We start from the raw sequence: 20,938 nt of genomic DNA on the forward strand, positions 1-20,938 counted from the left end.
GGAAGGCTATAGTCTAGATGGAAGAATAGGCTCAAGAAAAATTCACAGACGACTTTTCCAAGTACCTAAAAATAATTCTTTGCAAGAGATAAAGGCCTCCAGATGTGGAGGCAGACCACACCTTGAAGATGACACAGAGTTGCCTGTGCCAACCTAAATATAGTTTCCAGGCTCTGTGTATGTGTGTGTGTGTGTGTGTATGTGTGTGTGTGTGTATGTGTGTGTGTGTTGGAATTGTACAGTTTCTAATCTCTGTAAAAAGTTAGTATTTTATATATAACCAGGAAACCTACCTTGACTTTCAGAAGAGTCCCACATTTATGTCCAACAAGTTATTAAACTTAAATTTCTCAACAGGCCCCCAGAGACAGGATGTGAGTTGAGCCTTGGGGGAGGCCTGCAAAACATGCCTGGTTGTCCTCTCCAAGTGCCCTGTTCCGCCAGGCCTGGCTGGGCTGATTTGGAAAGTTGTTCACAATGAGTCACCTGTTTGATCTAAGGGTGACATCAAAGGTTTGATGCTCCATCTGTCAATTCTCACTTTTATGTTTGCTCTTTATTGCAGCCATTTATAAATAGAGGCTTATGGAATTAATAAACTCCAAACAAGATGATCATTCACTATATCTCTGCCAGGTGTTCTAAGGGAACAAAGAAAGTGTTAAATCAAATGCCAAGTTTGTGGTACTTAATTCAGAAAGCAGAGCTCCCTTGGAGCAACCTCTACTTTGGACAGAGTCCCCACCATACTCTCGTCCCCGTCACTGACAATTCAGTGACAACAACACTCTGTCTCTTAGAAAGTTGAAATGTTGCTAGAGAAATGGAACATGCACTTAGTCTTTCAACACATGGAGACCTGATGTGATCATCAACATGTGAAACAGGTTCTCTGATGAACAATTCTGCATGGGCACTGAAATATTTCAGATCCTGGCTGCATTTTGGCAATGGTCCCTGATAGTCAAAACAGGCAGATTAAAGCTCTGGATGACATCCAAGTATCTTGCAGACTTTGCTTAAACTACTCATAACAAAAGTCACAGAAAGAAGGAATTTTCTCTACCCCTTTCTCCAGGTAAATAGCATGAAGTTGAGGGAAAAGTAAAGCTATTGTCGTAGGTCTTCCCTCATACCTCTGTTTCTATCTGACAAACGAAGAAAGGTAGAAGGGACATCAAGGCAGATAGCACGGGATGGGTGTCTAACCTCTGGGGAAATCTGAACTGCAGGTGGACTCTGATGGACATAGTTATAGAGGTTGTGGATCATAGTCAGATGCAGCAGTGTAGGGTTATGTTATTGAAATCCCTTTGGACATTTTTTTCTTTAAACCTAAGAAGAGGAATAGGCAAGTAGATTCCAGGTCTCTACCTTGTTGTTTCTATAAATGGGCACGTGATGGGTCATTGTGATTCATGCCAGCACCACAGGTTCCTGTCATTCTGCCTTTCCAGATTCTAAAGCTGAAAGAAGGCATCCCTGAAACTTCTGGAAACTCTTTCTAGGTGACACTTCTTCCTATAGGAAGGACAAATTATGCTATCCAAGTCCATCTTCCCACTCCATAGATCTTCCCCAACACTAGCTCTACATTCACCTTATCCAAAAGAGTTATCTGGTAATTGAAGAGAATCTGGTAATTGACAGACAATTCTAAAAGTCCCCACAGCTGTTCACAGGAGATCACCATGCTAAGAGGTATAGGCAGACATGCATACAAATAGGAAGCAAAGTGTGGTGGGTGTTTTAGGCAGCTTTATTTGTTGTTGCTGCAACCAAAAGACCTGACAGGAACAACATTAAGGATGAAAAGTTGGGGGCTCACAATTTTAGGGGTCTGAGCCCATAGATGACCAACTCTATTCCTCAAGGCCTCCACCACATCATGGCAGAAGAGTGTGGTGGAGGAAAGTGATTCAGGGTATTGCACCAACTCAGCTCACAAAATATATACCCCAAAGGCATACCCCCAATGACCCCCTCCTCCAGCCATATGCTATGTGCCTACAGTTACCACCCAGTTAATCCCTATCAGGGGATTAATATGTTGATTGGGTCAAGGCTGTCATAATCCAATCATTTCACCTCTAAATCTTCTTGCATTGTCTCACATATGAGTTTCTGGGGAACACCTCATATTCTAAACCATAAGATTGGGAGATAATATATTCAATATTTGTGTGAAAAAAAATATGACCATGGTCATCAAGGCCATCTCTTCCTTTCACAGATGAATGAACTGAAACCCAAAGATGTGTTGGTACTTACACAGGTCACAGTGGTGGACTCTGCTCAGATCTGTATGTTCTAATTCCAGTCCTGTGTTTTCATCCCTGCAGGCTAATGGTCCTTCCAGAGGTGCTGATGGACTCTGAGAAGAGCCACATTAGGGAATGGCTACTTTAAGGACCACCACACAGAGACTCTCAGCCCCTCTGCCCTTCTCCTATAGTACCCTCCATGATTAATGCCAAATAACTCTTCTTGAGAAATAACTTCCTAATGCCAAACTTTGGGCCATTCTAGATAAAAAGACAGCTCACAGCACTGTTCTAACAACAAGAGGAGAAGGGGAGAAAAATGCACAAAAATGTGCTGTGCCTAGAGAAGTAAAAACAATGGAATAATGGAAAAAAAAATTGCTTTTCATCCTCAGTTCAGCAAACATTTCCCAGCCCCTGAAATGCCAAAGTATTGTGCTAGTCACTGTGTGTGGAATGGTGAGTGAGCTGTGTGACATTTAAAATGGATTTATAAGGCTCTTGCCCTCAAGGAGACCATCATCCAACAGAGAGATGCAGACATTCTGTCTAATAATTCTAATAATTGGCACAAACCATGGTACAGAAGTTGCTCAAGTTGAGGCAAATAAAGTCAAAGAAAGAGAGAGCTCACTTTCATTTCTTACACTAACAAGCACATAAGAGGAAGTGAATTTCAGAAGTAAACCACAAACTAAGAAATTTGTAAATGGCATGAGCATGATCATTACTGGTGTTTCATTTTTTCTTCCTGAGTGTTCTACACAGAATTTTGTTTTCTTTGCATTTGTTCAGTGCTGGCTGCAACTAGCATCTGTCAACCATATGCCTTTTTGGCCCTTAAGCAACCAAGCTCTAGCGTGAGGCTGTGTGCTTGTGTTGTAGAGGCTTCCTCAGTCCTCTGGGCCCCACCTCTCTGTCCTGCCCACTCTGGTCACTATCCATAGCTGGTGCCAGATGATTCCTGTGACTTGCAAACAGGGGGCCTGCAGAGATCTAGCTTTCTGATACTGAGCTAGGACCACCCTGAATCATCTAGGGAGAAAATATGACTGAGGGAGGGACTACTCCCCACCCAGCTTTCCTGTGGTTAACCACCCCCACCTCCAACCCCACCCAACCCCACCCGCTACGTTTAAGCATCTAACAAAGCCTGCCACATGTGTCATCATGGCTTTTAATAACACCACCACCTTTGACAAAGACAGTGAATCTGTCACGTGCTTTCTGAGAAATGCTGTCCATGTGTTCTGTTCCATTGACGTTCATCCTCCCAACTCAAATTGTGTAAGAAGTCTTAGGCATTCTCCAGGCTCCTACCGGGATGCAGGGTTTTCCCCATTAGCTATCTTTGTAGGCTCTACTCTAAATCAAGACTGACAGACTTCCAATCATTTCTGCTTTTGGCCAAAGGATATTCCCAATTGCTTGTGAGGAGAGCTTACTCACTGCTGCCCATCTTTATTTTAAAAACATAGGCTTATCCAACATGTTTTAAAAATAATGGGTCTTCTCTTTTCCCCAATTGATTTCAGGTCCGCTGATCTCTGCTTTATCACTGCCTCACCTGTGGGCTGTAGGGGTCTTGGCTACTTGAAATCAGCAAGGGTTCCAAGAACTCAAGCTTCCAGAGTCAATAATAGCTCCATCGATGGAAGGTGTTTGCTTCAATTCACACAGCCTTATCATATGTTTTAGAAAACAGCAATATGGGAAGGAGAATTGTTGTTTTCTTCTAGTAACTAGGAGGGCAACTTGATCCTATAAAGAACCTCCTGATTGTCACCCACTGTCTGGGAATCTGAAGGATCCCCTTTGGGTCCTAAAAGAGATTAGACCAGGACATGGTCTCCAGTTCAGCATCTATGGTGAGTGGAGACATGTGACCCATGTGGATGTTGGGATGGGAGCTCCTTTTCCTCTGCTCTTGTGGTCAGCCTGACTCAGGTCCAGAATTAGCCCTGGGGCCGTAGATGTACAGCACTTCAAAAAGAAGCCAGGACGATACAGCGCACTAAATGCCGTTGCAGGGTGCCCCGACCTCACGCAACTGAGGGCAGCAGCCCAGCACAGCCAACAGGAGCCCAAGACTGCTGTGTCCCCCTGGGCCACTCATGGTTTCAATGGATCTTAGATTTTAAGAGGCTGCATTTTCTTTAAGCTTCTTGAGTGCTTCCAACTTTCTGTTTTAGCCTTGAATATTTACTTATTTGAGTAATATTATTTGTTAAGCAAATATTTATATCTACCATGCTCCAGGCACTGTGCTAGCCACCAGAGATAATATAATTGCCCTTATGGAGCTTATATTCTAATAGGGAAGCCAAAAGTAAACAAATAATAAGTAATCATATAATAAAGCAATCCCATAGTAAGAGGTCTCATGTGCAGGAATGCGGGCGCTGGTGACACTTCAGCACTGATTCTGACATAGAGTGCGTGGGACCCTTATTTGCTATGTGATCCTCAGGGAAACCCTATGAGATAGGCATTGCTAGCTTTACTGGACAAACAGAAAACTTAAGCTCAGACCGCACAGCCCCAAATGGGTGAACCCCAATTTAAATCTGTGTTTGTTTGACTCCAAATTCTTTATTGTTTCACCTCATCTCTACCCCTGCAATAAGGGAGTAGAGAGATAAGAGAAAGGAAGGCCAGGCTCTGAGCCTTTAAACCTGCAACAAGGGCATTCTTGGAGTCTCAATTGCCCAACTTGAGCACATTTTTTAACATTCAGAAGTGCTTCCAATTGCAAGATGGTGGTGCTAGACCTTGGCTGAGGAATCCAAACCTTCAAGGGCACATCTCCTCATTATGCTCCCTGCTGTTTCTTCCAAAGGTCCCTAGCACCCACCCTACTCATAGAACTGGCAACTGAGTTCTGGTCTTGTCCTTTTTAGGACCCTGAGGGCATCCTTCAGATTCCCAACCAGTGGGTGACAATCAGGTAGTCCTTTATAAGACCCAGTTGCCTTCCTAGATGCTAGATGAAAACAATTCTCCCCATACTTCTGTTTTCTGAAACACATAGGAATGCTGTGGTGAACTGAAGCAGACACTGTCCAATGGTTGAGCTATCATTTACTCTAGAAACTTGGGTTCTTGGAACCCTTGCTGATTTAAGCGTCCAAGTCCCTTTCAGCCCACGGGCAAAGCAGTGATAAAGCAGAGGTCAGTGGATCTGAAATCAAAACACCTGTAAAATCCTGTCTGACTCTTACTATGACCTTGAGCCAGAGACTTAATTTCTTTCAGCTTCAAATTCCTTTCTGTAAAATAAATAGCAATGCAACTTAGCTCACAAGAATCGTTGTAAAAAGAAAGTAGACCCAAATGAGCTCTTGTGTTGAAAGATTAGTGCATGGTAGCATACTGTAAATGTTAGGAGTGACTTTAATTATTTTATTTTTCTCATTAAAACCAAGAGAAAAATATGTCTTTTAGCTACTAACTTAAACCTTACTTATATTTCTTAATTCTGGGAAGATTATTACTATATGTGTCATGCCTAAGATGAAGTCTCTTGAGTGTACATAAGGTCATAATTTCTCCACCAGGGATAATGCTAGGAAATAATAGAGGGAATTTTTCTCTCTAATGTCCAGCTTTCCACACCATTTGCAATCTGTTGCTTAAACAATCAATCCTTATGGTTACATCATAGGTTCTATCTACTCTCCAACCATTTTAGAAATGAACACACTGAGTTTGAAAGGGTTAAAAAGAAAAAAAATGACAACTAAGAACGTTAGTTACCTTTATTCAATAATCTTTCTTCCCAGGGACTGTGTAACCTAGACATTTCATCCCACTTGAAAGGGATAATATTTACCCCCAAAAACTAAAGAGTGGCTGTTGAAAGCATGAGGTGTACGGAGTAGGAAAGTGTACAAAGACAGGGAGGAAATGAAATAGGCCTGCCTACTTCTTATCCTTGAGTGCTTTCGAGAGCCTGTCTGGGGCCTGCAGCCTCAGGAAAAGCCAAGGCTGTTTCTCTCCTTCACCTTTGGGCTGTTTTTTTACTGCCGTTCATTAAGGAGATCTTTTCCATCAGCCTTATCATCTCTTTCTTGGCTCTTGGTCAGGTTGAGTCAGACCTGGAACACTTAATTTCACAAAGACTAACCAATCTTTTGTCTAGACACATATGTCTTCTACCAGAGCTCTGCTGGCCAGGGTCAAGGGAGAAGTGGTAATGTGGTTCTTTTATGTGACTTAACGGTAGGGGCAGAGAACTGAGAGGAGGGGAGACAAAGGGGCATGGGGCAGAGGGAGATAGGAATAAGTAGATAGCATATAAAAATGAGCCATTGAAAGCACTTTGAACTCTGTTGGAAAAGTGTAAGGAAACAGTTTTGGAGCATCCTTGAAAGGGTTTACAAATCCAGATTAGAACTTAGTTTCAAAGGCCCCAGGACCTGTTGCCTCTGTGTGGACCATTTTGTATCCCTTATCTTGACTCTCTTCCCTGACCAAGATTTATTCATTCTTCAAGCCTTATGCTGAAGGACACTTCCCCAGGAAATCTTTCCCCATCCCTAGAAGGTAGGATAGGTTGCCATTATGTAATGTCATCACGTGCTCTGCTTTGCCAGGGTGGTTCTCATCAGCACTCTAATTAAATGATGACGTGTGCATGGTGATTTGGAAAATGACTACGAATATTTATTAGTTGTTGAGAATTTTGTAAATTATCTTTTAACTGACCTAATTGCAATTTTTAAGTAGCAATATTACACAATAAAAACAAAGTCTGTAATTATTATTAAACTAATAATGTTGTCTCCCTGGCTGAGTTTTAAACTCCTTGAGGGCAGGGACTGTTTGGGCTTGTATATCATTGGATGCCCACTTTCTGACACTGTGTCTAACATCTAGTTTGGCTCTATGATGGTAGAGATAATGTCATGCATACCTTTCATATAACTTGGGCACAGAATAATTGCTGATGAGATGAACAGACATAGCAAGTCACAAAGTTCTTGAAAGTCTCCCATTAGACCTAAAATATCCCCCATTATTCCAGCTCTCAAGGCACAATTCCTTCCTTGCAGGAAACTGTCACCAAATGAAAGTAATTTGCATATGGTTACCTCTGCCACAGTCTTTTCAGGTAACTGTATTTTTCTGGTCACCAAATGTCTCCAGTGTCCAATATCTCCCTGAGTAAGCACCCACATAAAGAAAGTCATTTAATGTGTACATTTCCATTAATGGACCGTCAGGTTCAAAACTCTGGAGATCTTTTACAAACTCAATGGAAGTATTTAATATCATTGCACATTATGATATACTTTTTAAAGTCTGTTAGTTTTACCAACATTCTAGTCCATACATCAATGTCAAAACAAAAGCTTTAAGCATTAGTTGTTATGCTGCTGGTACTCAAATCTTAAAATTTTTAATATGTCTTTATTTGATTCTGGCTTAATAACAGCCCCAGTAATTTTAATACCAGGATCTGTGGCACTTTGCATTGTTAATTATGCTTCCATATGCAAAGCAAGCTGAGACAGCTTAGGCAAGTGTCTACAACCATTTAAAGGTATAGTCTGAATGTCAAAAGATATGGAAGGGATTCTGGAGAAAATTCATTAAGTTGGACACATCTGGGTTGGAACTTACAAATAAATGCCTTTCATAATACCACTCAGCATGGCGGCCAAGAGCTTGCTAGTTAATATGCTCTTGCTCCAAAAGATTGAGAATAAAGATGCAAAGAAAGTATGCCATTTTATTAACAGTTTTGGTTGGAGGGGCTATCTGCATTGTGTTTGGAGGGTATTCTTTTCATTCATTCAAAACAACTCATCTTTTCATGCCAACAATATGCTCCATCCATACCAAGAAAATCCACCAAACACTGTACTCACAGGAACTGTCCTCAAATACAATCATGTGGAATGTTCAGAGCAGGAAAAGTTCTTGTAACCTGCCTATCTGTAGAGAACATTGTTTGTGTTGTCATTTTTCCACCCTTCATGCACAGAAGGTCAAGAGAGTAGGTGGCCTCTTAGATAAGTGACCTCTGTGTACATTCTACATTCTATAGTCATTACCTCACCATGGGGAACAGGGACAGCCCTGCCCTCTTGTTCTATGTTCAGCAGCCATGTACCATCTGGCTAAAACAGACCACATGACTAATGTCTTCTTCAGCTCCGTCTCCCCATTGAGTCCTAGAATGGATATACAAACAGATAAAGATCTAAGTTGTCTGGTGCATAAGAAATCTCAGTAAAGGTGAGCTTGTCTTCCCTGCCCTCAGTATATCTAGGAAGAATTCTCTCTCTGCCTTCTGTCAGTTAAACATGCAAGACTCAGAGGCCAAGTCTCAGCACTAAAGAACAATGGGCTAGCATGGCTATATTCTGCATATCCACCATGATGGTTAATTTTGATTGTCAAATTTACTGAATTAGGAGATGCCTAGAAAATTGGTAAAGCAAACTTCCCAGTGTGTCTGTGAGTATGCTTTCAGTAAAGATTGGTGTGGGTCAACAAAATTTTCCAGGTTCTATAAACCAGCTTTAAATTCCAAAAGGAAAAAAAAAAATCTCCTTAAAAATGTACTAGTGATACAAAGATAAAGTGAAAATTGTTTCTTTTTTGTGCATATTTTTTCTGTAGTAGTGAGTCTTTTTGCATGCATGTATATGAGAGAAGGAGCATGGGAGTAAGGAGAGGGAGAGACAGAGAGAGAGAGTTGAGAGAGACTTTAAAATGTCAACATTCTTCATAGTGTTGGGAACCCAAACACAGCAGTCTTAGATCAGCGCCTGAGAACTGAAAAGAAAAGCTGACTAGACAACAATCATAAACATGGTTCTTTTAAATTGATGTTGCTCATACCCCTGGGAGAATAAAAACATAAAATCAAACAAAAACTATGGTTTGGCAACTTTTCCAACTTTTAAGAGGCTTAAATAAACAGCAATTTGGGTCAGAAAAAGCAATGGTCATTTTCAGAGTTTCAGGATTAGCAGGATACATTCTGAGATATTTCATCAGAATCCAGGGAGAGCTGGAAGCTTGCAAATTAATTAGGAAATGATCACTTACTTTGCTCCAGTGAATTCTATAGGAGTAGAAACTTGGAGGGAAAAAAAAATCATCCTTTCTCTTATTTGGTGATAAAGAACTCGATTTGTAAAGCTAAGCAGCTAGAGTATGGGGAAAGACCCATGTTTGGATTCCCCAAGTCTCCACTTGGAATATGCCACTGTTTAGCCTCCCATGTAGATAGGACAAGTCCCTGCTGGGCTGGCTGACCCTCCCAGATCACATCAGAGAGCATCTCACCAGGGCCTGGGACACAAAGTCACAGAGGGGCCATTGAGAAGCCATCCAAAGGCAACTTATGTTCCCTCATGGATTTGGCAAGCGCTGAAGGTCACATCTCAGATTGACCTAAAGACTGAAGCTTCCTCCGTGAACTTCAATTCCCCTTTCCTTGACTCCCTCCCACCACAGGCTGCAAACAGCTCAGTTCATTCTCTCACATCAAAGAATTCTTTTTATTGAAAGAGGCAAAACTGTTCCTTTTGGTCCCTCTACCTTATATGGCTTGGAGAGGAAAGGCGGGAAGGAAAGTACCTCGAATATTTGCTGTGTTCACTTTCAAAGGGTGCCCTGTTTGCAGAGGGGTTATCTTGTGTCTACATACTCTGTTAGTCCTGGGTCTGAAGTGGGAGTTTGATGAGGTGAGCCTGAATCCCTTTCAATACCACAGTGACACTTCTCTGGGAAAACCTGGAGCTAAATTATTATGTTTTTAAAATCATGTGCTCCTAGGACACACCTGAAAAGAAGACCCTCAGAAAAATCCTGGCCCCTTTGAATAGATTGAAGGTCCAAAAGATTGCATATTTCTTTCTTTTAGTTACTGATATTTAATAGCATACAAAACTATAATCATTATTGCACAATTGGGATCCTGATCTATGCCTCTTATTCCTATGGAATAAGACATCAGACCCAAAACCATGAGCCTTTTTTCTCTGAGGAAGCTTCTGGGTCTTTATCCCATTCTTTTTCACTTTCAACATATATGGAATAAGCACATAGAAATAATTCAATGGAGACTTGTTGAATTTAAAAGAACTGAAATCAAAGCATGGGCACACATTTCCAAGAGGAAAATAAACATCTCATTCCTCATTCCAAAACCCCAGGGACACTTCACTATAAAAGTACCTTAGAAGCATGGACATAAATCCTGCAATAATATGGCACAGTTCTCTGGTTTTGCTAAATTCTCCATGGGTGTGCCTCTTTCCTGTCAGGATTTCCTAAATATAAATGAAAGCACAAAAATGTCCAATCATCTTTGGTTTGTCCCTTGTGGGGAAAAAGACCAAAAAAAAAAAAAAAACCTTTGGAAGGTATAGTCTCAAATTTTTACTCTGAAAGTGAAGAAGACACAGAAATCTTTGAACCCTTTGCTATCTTTAGTATCTCCCATGCAACTACTGGAAGTAATATTAAAAAATAAAACCCCAGATCTCTTAAGAAAAAAAAAAGAAATCTTTAATTCAGGTTGTTGTCTTCAGTTATATCTACTTTATTAAACTGTTTTCAAAATATCTGGGATCTAAGACTTCTAGCCTAAGTTTCTACCCCTCCATGACCAGTTTACTAATGAGTATTTATATCTTGCAGTAATTATGAGGCATTTGCCTGTCACTAGGAAACTCTTCTAATTTGCTAAATGGTAGGATAGTTCCTATTTAAGCAAAAAAGCCAACTGAAATGCTAACTCGTTTTAAGTAAGATTCTTAATTAGTGCAACTGTCAAAATACTTGTGATTCAAGACAAGCAAAACACAATCAACCCTTCAAATGACGTTGTACATAACTCCCCAAAATCTGAAGTTTTAAAAGGATCTAAATCAGGGGTCATCCAACTACAATTCACAAGACAAATTTGGTCTTCCACGATGTTTTTGCAAATAAATTTTACAAGAACACAGCCATTCGTTTATGTACTGTCTATGGCTGCTTTCACTCTACATGGCAGATTTGCTACACAGCCCATGCTGGCCACACAGAGTCATACTTCCTATCTGCTCCTTTGCAGTAGCAGTTTACCCACCTCTACCCTAAATTGCTTCACAAAAGTGGTCTCTGGTTATTTATCTTTGCCTAATATACTCCATGCCTAAAATTACAATTTCTTTTTAAAGAAACAGAATATTTGACCTTCATATTCAAGGAAAAGAGTTTATTACCAATTCTAAAACTGATGTACAGAAGACAGAGTTAAAGGACAATTGTACTTTTCACAACTTTTGTTCAAGGAGGATGGTGACTTTTCTCTTGCCTACATATGCTATGTTGGTGAAGGGAGTTCAGAAGTAGAAAATTTCCATGAAACATCTACCTTTGTAAAATGTAAAATAGGTCACTGGGCCCATGTGTGGTCAAGGAGGTAACAGACCCCAGTCACAGATGGAGGGCCAGATATCTGCCCTTACAGATTCCTTCTACTAGAATCAGGGCTGCTAAATCACTCAGGCTCCAGAGCTCACATCACATGGGCTCTTTCCTCCAGATTGTGCTCAACTGCTAGAACAGAATCTAAACCATAGAGACGGAGCACAAGCTGTACTCACGCAGATGCCCATCAGTGCCCAAGACCCAGGCCCTTCCAACTCCTCTTTCAGCATTTGTACCTTGGTGTTCTCCTTCATTTGACCTCAGATGTCCCCCAGCATATCTGCATTCAGTTCACTGGGATGAGAGGGTAGGGTCAGAAAAGAGGCATCAGAGGCCAAGACTTTGTCACTGGGCATGGGTAGCTGCAAGAGAGACTGACAAACCTACTGTTTTATTCCAACCAACATGGACCCGGGTAAAATTCAAGAGCTCTGATGCTTCCAGAACAGGTATCAGGAGACAACTAGTGTCCTCCACTATAGTGAAGAAATAGTACCTCAGGATAAATGAGTGTAACTCATCATATCTTGAGGACAGGTGTCAATTGAGAGTAGAAATAATAAACTATCTGAAGGGAGAAGAAGGCACCTTTCTATCTGGAGAAAATATCACAAAAGAAAGAATGAGGCCACCTGCACTTCTACAGCCATTGCTGCTGCCTCTGATTCTGCTGCTGCCAGTCTGAGATCACCTGGAGGTCTCCTTTCTGGGTGCTGCTGCCACAGAAGAAACAGCTGCCCTGGATGCAACTGAAGCCGACACTGCTGCTGACCCCTGGAGATCGCCTGGTGATACCGCTCCAATTGCTGACCCACTGCCTGCTGCCAATAACCACTGCCACTACCACTGCTACCATAGGATAGAAGACTACTCCGGGGGAGACTCCAGGTTTGGTTGCAGGTGGCTGCACCCATTCTGGGACACCAGCCATGGCCAGGGGCCTGGGTGCCAGCGGGTTTACCACCACAAGAGCCTCTGTCTGGGGATTCCAGCTGGGACCTGCAGGTCCAGTGTGGGGGTGCCTGCAGGTTTGGAGGAGCCTGGAGTCTTCCTGCTGAGAGTGCTGATGGCCATTGTCTTGCTGCTACATCTCAGTATTGCTTCTTTGCATGAGTGCATCCTTGGTACTCTCTCTGCAAGTAGGAGCAGCATTGAGATCTTGGGACTGTAGTGTGGCCAAGCCTGAGGTATCTGAAGCCCAGATTAGTGGGATAGAGACAGGGTTTTCCAGGGCTAATCTGGGTTTGGTGATCCTGAGAGATGTCACAACCAGGGCTGAGAAACTGTTGAACACTGACAGAGACAGTTTGACTCTCCAGCAAGACTTATTTTACTTTATTTTATTTTTTGATTCACTAATCTCTCTACCATATTTGGAACAGGATGTTTTTTATGAATCAGTCTATGGAGTTCAATGATATGTGAATGCATTTTTGTTGTATTCTTATGTCTTTAATTTTTTCTCTTTGATCACATTCTTCCTCTCTCTTGTCTATTTTCTTGGATTTTCTTTCCAACTTTTCTCCAACCAACAGCCAATCTCTGTCAGATCCTCTTCCACTCTTCCTGTGAATTTTTACTTCTAGCCTCTCTTTTCCTCCCTCATGAATATTGCATACTACACGACTTCTATTCTCTCATACACCATTTGAAATCATGAATCATTTTAACAAATATTCTGTTTGTACTATTGATAGCTATTGAACTCATCATTTTGTTTTAATGAGAGAAAGCAGCAGATGCCTTAGTGGGGACTATTAGGTGTAAGGCTATATTTTGTGTACACTGGGTGGTGTTGATATTGGTCTTACCAGTAAAGGCAAAGTGCTGGAAACCTTCAGGGACACTATAGTTTTACAGGGTAGAATTTTGCTGACTTAGATTCATACTTTTAGATGGGAAAACACACTAACAGCATGAAAAAAACAAGGGAATAAAGCACCCCAAACAAACCAAGATACTTCAAAAACAGAAGCCACTGATAATACAGTAGAAGAAATGTCCAAGAAGGAGTTCAGATTGTACATAGTTAAATTGATATGTGAAGTAAAGGATAATATAAAGAGTGAAATTTAAAAAATACAGGAAGTGAAGGATGTCCTCTTTCACCTTTTCTATTCAACGTCATTCTTGAAACTCTAGCCAGAACAATTAGACAAAAGAAAGAAATTCAAGGGATAAAAATAGGTAAAGAAGAACTCAAACTATCACTATTTGCATGATGACATCATTCTATATCTAGAAGATCCAAAAAATTCCACCAGAAAACTCTAAAACTAATAAACGGATTCAGCAAAGTAGCAGGATATAAAATCAACACCCATAATCAAATGCATTCCTATACATTAGCAAAGAATCCACTGAAAGAGAAATTAGGAAAACTACTCCATTCACAATAGCTTCAAAAAATAAAATAAAATACCTGGGAATCAATCTAACAAAAGAGGTTAAGACCTCTACAATGAAAACTACAGAACACTAAAGAAAGAAATTCAAGAAAACCTCAGGAGATGGAAAGATCTCCCATGATCTCTGGATAGGCAGAATTAATATTTTAAAAATGGCTCTACTACCAAAAGTGTTTTACAGATTTAATGCAATTCCTATTAAAATCCCAATGACATTCTTCATAGAATTAGAAAAAGCAATCATTAAATTTATTTGGAAAAATAAGAGACCCAGAATAGCTAAAGCAATACTTAGCAAGAAAAGTGAGGCAGGAGGCATCACAATACCAGACCTTCAACTATACTACAGAGCTATAGTAACAAAAACATCATGGTATTGGCACCAAAATAGACTTGGAGACCAATGATACAGAATAGAAGACACAGAGACTAACCCACATAAATACAGTTATCTAATATTAGACAAGGGTACCAAAATATTCGCTGGAGAAAAGATAGCCTATTCAACAAATGGTACTGGCAAAACTGGAAATCCCTAAGTAGCAAAATGAAGTTAAATCTCTGTCTCTCACCCTGCATAAAATTCAACTCAAAGTGGATCAAAGACATAGGCACTAGAACAGAGATGACCCAAATCTTCACCATGTCAGCCTAGGATCTGACTTTCTTAAAAAGACTCCTAAAGTGCAAGAAGTAAAATCAAGAATCAATAAATGAGATGAATTCAAATTAAAAAGCTTCTTCTCAGCAAAGAAAGAAATTAATAAAGTAAGGAGAAAGTCTATATATTGGGAGAAAATCTTTACCACATGTACCTCCAATAAAGCATTAATCTCTAGGATATATAAAGAACTCAGAATACTTAACACCAAAAAAAAAAAAAAAAACAATAAACCCAATCAATAAATGGGCTAAGGAACTGAACAGATACTTCACAGAAGAAGAAATACAATTAATCAACAAATATATGAAAAAATTTTCAACATCTCTAGCAATTAGAGAAATGCAAATCAAAACTACTCTAAGATTTCATCTCACTCCTGTCAGAATGGCAATCGTCAAGAATACAGGAAACAATAAATGTTGACAAAGATATGGGGAAAAGGTACACTCATACATTGCTGGTGGGACTGCAAATTGGTGCAACCACTATGCAAAGCAGTATGGAGATTCCTCAGAAAACTGGGAATGGAACCACTATTTGATCAGCTATTCCATTCCTTGGTTTAAACCCAACAGACTTAAAATCAGCAAACTACAGTGATGCAGCCACATCAACGTTTATAGTAACTCAATTCACAATAGCTAGACTATAGAACCAACCTAGGTGTCTCTCAATAGGTAAATGGATAAAAAAATGTGGTATGTATACTCACTGGAATATTACTCAGCTTTAAAGAAGAATAAATTATGGCATTTGCCAGTCAATGGTTAGAGTTGGAGAATATCACACTAAGCAAAACAAGCCAATCCCACAAAACCAAAGGCCAAATGTTTTCTCTAATATGCAGATGCTACTTCACAATAAGGCGGGGTGGGGGGGGCACTAGGGAAGAATAGCATTACCTTAGATTAGCTAGAGGTAAGTGATGGGAGGGCAGGGGAGGGGATGTGGGGATAGGAAAGACAGTAGAATGAAACAGACATTATTACTGTATGTATATATGTGACTACATGACCAATATGATTCTGCAACATGTACGCTCAGAAAAATGAGAAATTATATCCCATCTATGTATGATATATCAAGGTGTATAAATGCATTCTGTCATGTATAACTGATTAAAACAAATTAAAATTTTTTTAAAAAAAGAAAGAGAATGAATCTGATAGTAGTCCTTCTCAAACTTCCCCTGAGACTAATACTACCCTGTACAGTCTGTTTCAGAATTCATATTGTCCCTGGGCTGATTCCAGATAAAAGGGCATGACCTTACTACTAAAATTCAGGCTGTGTCTGGCGTGGGCTGCCAGCCAGCATGTGATGTACTGCTATGAGTCTGTCACACAGAAATGCCAGCACTAAGAAGAACAACCAGGAAGTTCACTTCCAAAGTCATCCACACAGTGTAAAAGCACAGCTACTGCCTCAGCCAAAACTCTTTGCAAGCCCTATCCAATCTGCAAAGGGAGAAAAACAGGAAAGAGGTGGGCAGACATGCTGCCCGCCCCCCTACACAGGACCCAGCAAACCTGCCCAGATGAAAGAAAGGAAAAATGAATTTAGACACCTGGGACAAAGAAAGAGGTACAGGCTGACCCCACGTTCCATTCATTTCAGGCCTTCTCCAAGCCGTGGCTTGCCATATTGAAGGGCATTTACTTGTCAAGCCATACACAGGCAATGCTTAAGCTGTACCAAAAAGAGAAAAGAAAAAGAAAGAAAAGTAAAAAACAGGATCCAAATATTAAATCAAATTATTAAGCCAAAAGGGAGTTGCTCTGTCATTTGCGCTAAAAAGCAATCCAAGAATGACAGAGAAAGAAATTTATTATCCAGCTTTTCCATATTTTGCCACTGACAGAAATGCCCTTTTCATGCTTCCCATGAAGAAGTGGGGGGCTTTCTTCTTGGGTGCCTTCCGCTCCTTGCCTTCCATGCAGGCACCCCAGCTGAGTGTGTGAACTCTCAGGAGAGACATGATTGCAAGATGCCTGACATCCCAGCAGCACCCACCAGCCATTGCCTGCAGAGAACCCGGAACCTAGGCCAACCCTGGATTAAATCTTCATGATTTCTTACCTTACTCAAATTCGTTTCATCGTCCTTTGCCCTCCTTGTTACATCCTCCTTGAGGAATCCCCAGACTGCTGATCAAGCCCTTCACCCACGCCACCCAGATCAGTGCTGTCTAAGTCTAGACTTCCCTCAGCATCCCTGCTACAAAAATGTATGTTTTATGCCTTTCATTTCAGCACAAGAAAGTAGTCAGTGTTAGAAAGGAGCTGATAAAACACTTTCCTGAATAGTTCTTTGGTCAAAGAGGAAGCAAAATTTGCAGTATCCGAGTTTTTAAGGGAAAAAAAATTAATGATGCTGACAAAACTACGTATCAAAATGCATGGTGCCCAGCTAAAGTTCATTTAGAGAATGAGTGTGATTTTATACATGTCTTAAATATGAAGCCAGAAGAAACTGAAATAAGTTGAGCAGAAGATAGATGAAAAATGTTACTAAGCAACTTTTGGAAAGAAAAAAGGATATCAGGATAATCGAAAAATAACATTAGTATTATAAGGGAACACTGAATATAATTCTATGTGACCACATTATTAGAAAATTTTTCAGAACATTTGAATGACCAAAAAATCGCATTGAGATAGAAACTTTAATATGCCATATGAAATTTGAAAAAAATATATATAAACAACAACATAAAAATTATCAGACTCAATAGTATATAATTTGCAAGATTTTGGGATTGTGTCAGAGAATTTGGAACCTGGAAAGCTTTTTAACTAATTTTAATGAGTTGATAGAAGCCTGATACCCAAAATTTGACAGTTAACACACATGTACACACATACCAAATACATCATTAACATCATGTGTCATGTAGAGATCATAAGTATGTCTTTCAATCTAATTCAGTTACGTATTTAAAAAAATAATTCAAAGCAGCCAAATAAGTTTTATTCTCAGAGCATATGGATAGTTCAGTATTAGGAAGTCTACTAATATAGTTCATTAGAGATCAAAGGAAAACAGTCAACCATCTCAACAGACACCTAAAGGACATTTGACAAAACTTAACTTTCATTCCTCCATTTAAAAAAATATTGTAGTAAAGTTTAAAAAGCAGTTTCCTTAACATTACAAAGATTATATCTATCAGAAACTAATGATCAGCTTCAGTGGAGGCATTCTCATCAAAGTCAGGAAGAAGACAGCTGTATCTGCCACCACCAGTATCATTTCACATTAACCAGAAGTTCTGTCCTAATGACTAGACAAGAAAAACAAATTGTAAAATGTGATATTAATACCAGAAATAAGGAAAATAAAAGTAATATTCCCAGTAGAAGATGTGATCATTCACTTGAGAAACTTATAAGAATCAACTAAAAGGCCATTAGAATTGATAACATTTCCTAAAGGTTAGTAACCTGTTGAAAATGGAACAAACGATAGTTCTCTAATATACTTGCAATAATAAATTCAAAAATAAAATGGAAAAAAATCCATAAAGAACAATAACATAGATAAACAAGCTAAGAAAAAGCTCATCAAAAAATGCAAAACACTACCATTTATTTTAAAAAAGAAATTATAAATTATTTTAGGAAATAAAAGGAAAATTAAATGCACAAATGAACACACAATATTTACAGATGGAAAAACTTAATACCAAAATCATGCCAATTATTTATAAGCTGATCTATAGATACTGCACAGCATAATATTTAGGGAAAGCTCACTGGTGAATGTGGTCAGGCTCATGCAAGCACATGCCACCTCTGAGAGCATGTGGCTTGCAAGAAAGAGCAGCAGTAGGACTGTCAAGCTAGAGTGTGGCACTCATGGAGGACCCTGAAGGGCACAGAGCTGGAATGGGAATCTGTCGTCAGATTGTGAAGGATTTGAATGTTTTTAGGAAGCAGGAGTTCAGGGATCTAAAAGATTATACCCTGAGCAAATGTATGCCCAGGATTCATGCTCAGAAGTTTTGATTTGCTTTCATGTTGATTTATACATACACATAGAGTTGAAAGCCATTGTTGTAGGCTACAAGTACTGTCAGAAGCAAGATGCTTATGTGATTCTGGCTGTGTTTTGGAAAAATTGCCGTGGCAGCCGCATGAAGGTGTGTTGAAAGGCATGACATTGAAATAATGGAAGAAACTGAGCCCCAGAGGGAAGAATACACTTGCCTAAGCTGACACCACACACTAATGGCAGAGTTAGTTTTCCTAGAACATGGAATTCCTAACTCCGAACTGAGTACCCTTTATTCAGAATTCTATGCCAGGTGGAATTCTAGGTGCTGTCAGGCAGTGTCTAGTGTGTCATACCCAGTAGGCATCAACCACTCATTGATCTGATAAGACAGCCCCCAGCCACCTCTCACTGCAAAATAACCCTCAGGAATACCTGAGGTGGGCAAACCTTTTTTGTAAGGACAAATAATGGAGAATACAAGGTAATTTAGCATGATGATCTGGAGAGGGTTCATTCATAGCAGAATCCACAAATTTACAAAATGGAATGAACAAAATAGGAATTCTCAAAAGTTATATGAATAATTTACTCATATATTTTCATAGAATGGACACAAAATGGACACAAAATTTAAATATTTTTCTTCCTTCTGTCAAGGAATTTGAGTCAGTCAAGTAAAATTGTGTTCATGTGCACACACTCTGTACCTTTGCTATGTTTTATGAAATTGGGATATAAGTCCTTTAGAAATCCAACAGAGTCAGTTAACCTGATCTCCAACATACATCTACAAATGATAAAAAGGTTAAGACCACCAAAATCTACCATATTCAGTTCTGGGTTTCATACTAGGTACACAGTACCTGACAGATTTCACAAAACGGAAAAAATAGTATCTTTTCACTTGTTTTTAAATTTCTATCAAATGAGTCAGGAATATTCCCCTAAAGAGAGACAATTTTTTTTTTTTTTTTGAGAGAGAGAGAGAGAGAGAGAGAGAGAGAGAGAATTTTAAAATTTATTTTTTAGTTTTCGGCTGACACAACATCTTTGTTTGTATGTGGTGCTGAGGATGGATCCCTGGCAGCCCCCACACCAGGCGAGCGCGCTACCTCTTGAGCCACATCCCCAGCCCAAGAGAGGGAGACAATTTTATTGCTGATAAATTTAACATCACTTCCCTTGTCTAAACCCAAGATAATGACATTAACTGTAAGAAAATAACAGTTAATTGTCATAGTTTGGGGACAGCAGGGAACAAAAAGGGAGGGAGACAGTGAGGGACACAGAAAGAGTGGGAATAAGTGGCATTTGGCATTTCACCCTTTCTATGCAATATTTAAAAATTAAAGCCAGGTATGATTGTGTACACCTGTAATCCCAGCAGCTCAATAGGCTAATCACAAGGCTGATCACAAGTTCAAGGCTAGCCTCAGCAACTTAGCAAAGACCTAAGCAACATAATGAGACCCTGCCTCAAAATAGAAATAAAAAGTGTTCTGGGGACTTGGCTCAGTGGTTAAGTGCCCCTGGGTTCAATCCCCCGGTACTAAAAAAAAAAAAAAAAAAAAAAAAAAAAAAAAGATCAGTTACAATATGAAGACTGATCTCAAGTTGACCCTAGATCTAAGTGCAAATTCGATCCTCCAGGCTGATTCTTATCTCAAAATGGTGACTAATAATCCTACAGGATATGTATTAGTGCTAACACAGGTCTGGGAAAAAATGACACATCAACCATCCCTGAATCCCTAGCACTGGGAGTCTAGACCTACAACATCATGACACATATCCATAAGAATTTCAAAATGCAAAGGTGACTAGTGCAAGGGGGGTTTTTGCTTTTGTCTCCTGTGCTTTTGGAGTCCTGTCCAGAAAATCATTGACTGTATCAATATCTTAAAGTGTTTCCTCTAGTAATTTCAGAGTTTAGGTCTTACATGAAGGTTTTTGATCAATTTTGAGGTGCTTTTTATACAGGTGGCAGATAGGAGTCAAGCTTCAATCTTCTGCACGTAAACATCCAGTTTTCCCAGCACCATTCGTTAAAATAGCTGTCTTTTCTCCAGTATAGGTGTTTTGGCTCTTCTGTCAAACATCAGTTCTCTGTAAATGCATCTACTTATTTCTGGGTTCTCTATTCTGTTTTATTGATCTATGTGTCCATT

The sequence above is a fragment of the Marmota monax genome, unplaced genomic scaffold (genome assembly GCF_021218885.2).
Source record: "Marmota monax isolate L192 unplaced genomic scaffold, Marmota_monax_Labrador192_F-V1.1 WCK01_AAM20220418_F8-fsc00001, whole genome shotgun sequence".
Taxonomy (NCBI): Eukaryota; Metazoa; Chordata; class Mammalia; order Rodentia; family Sciuridae; genus Marmota; species Marmota monax.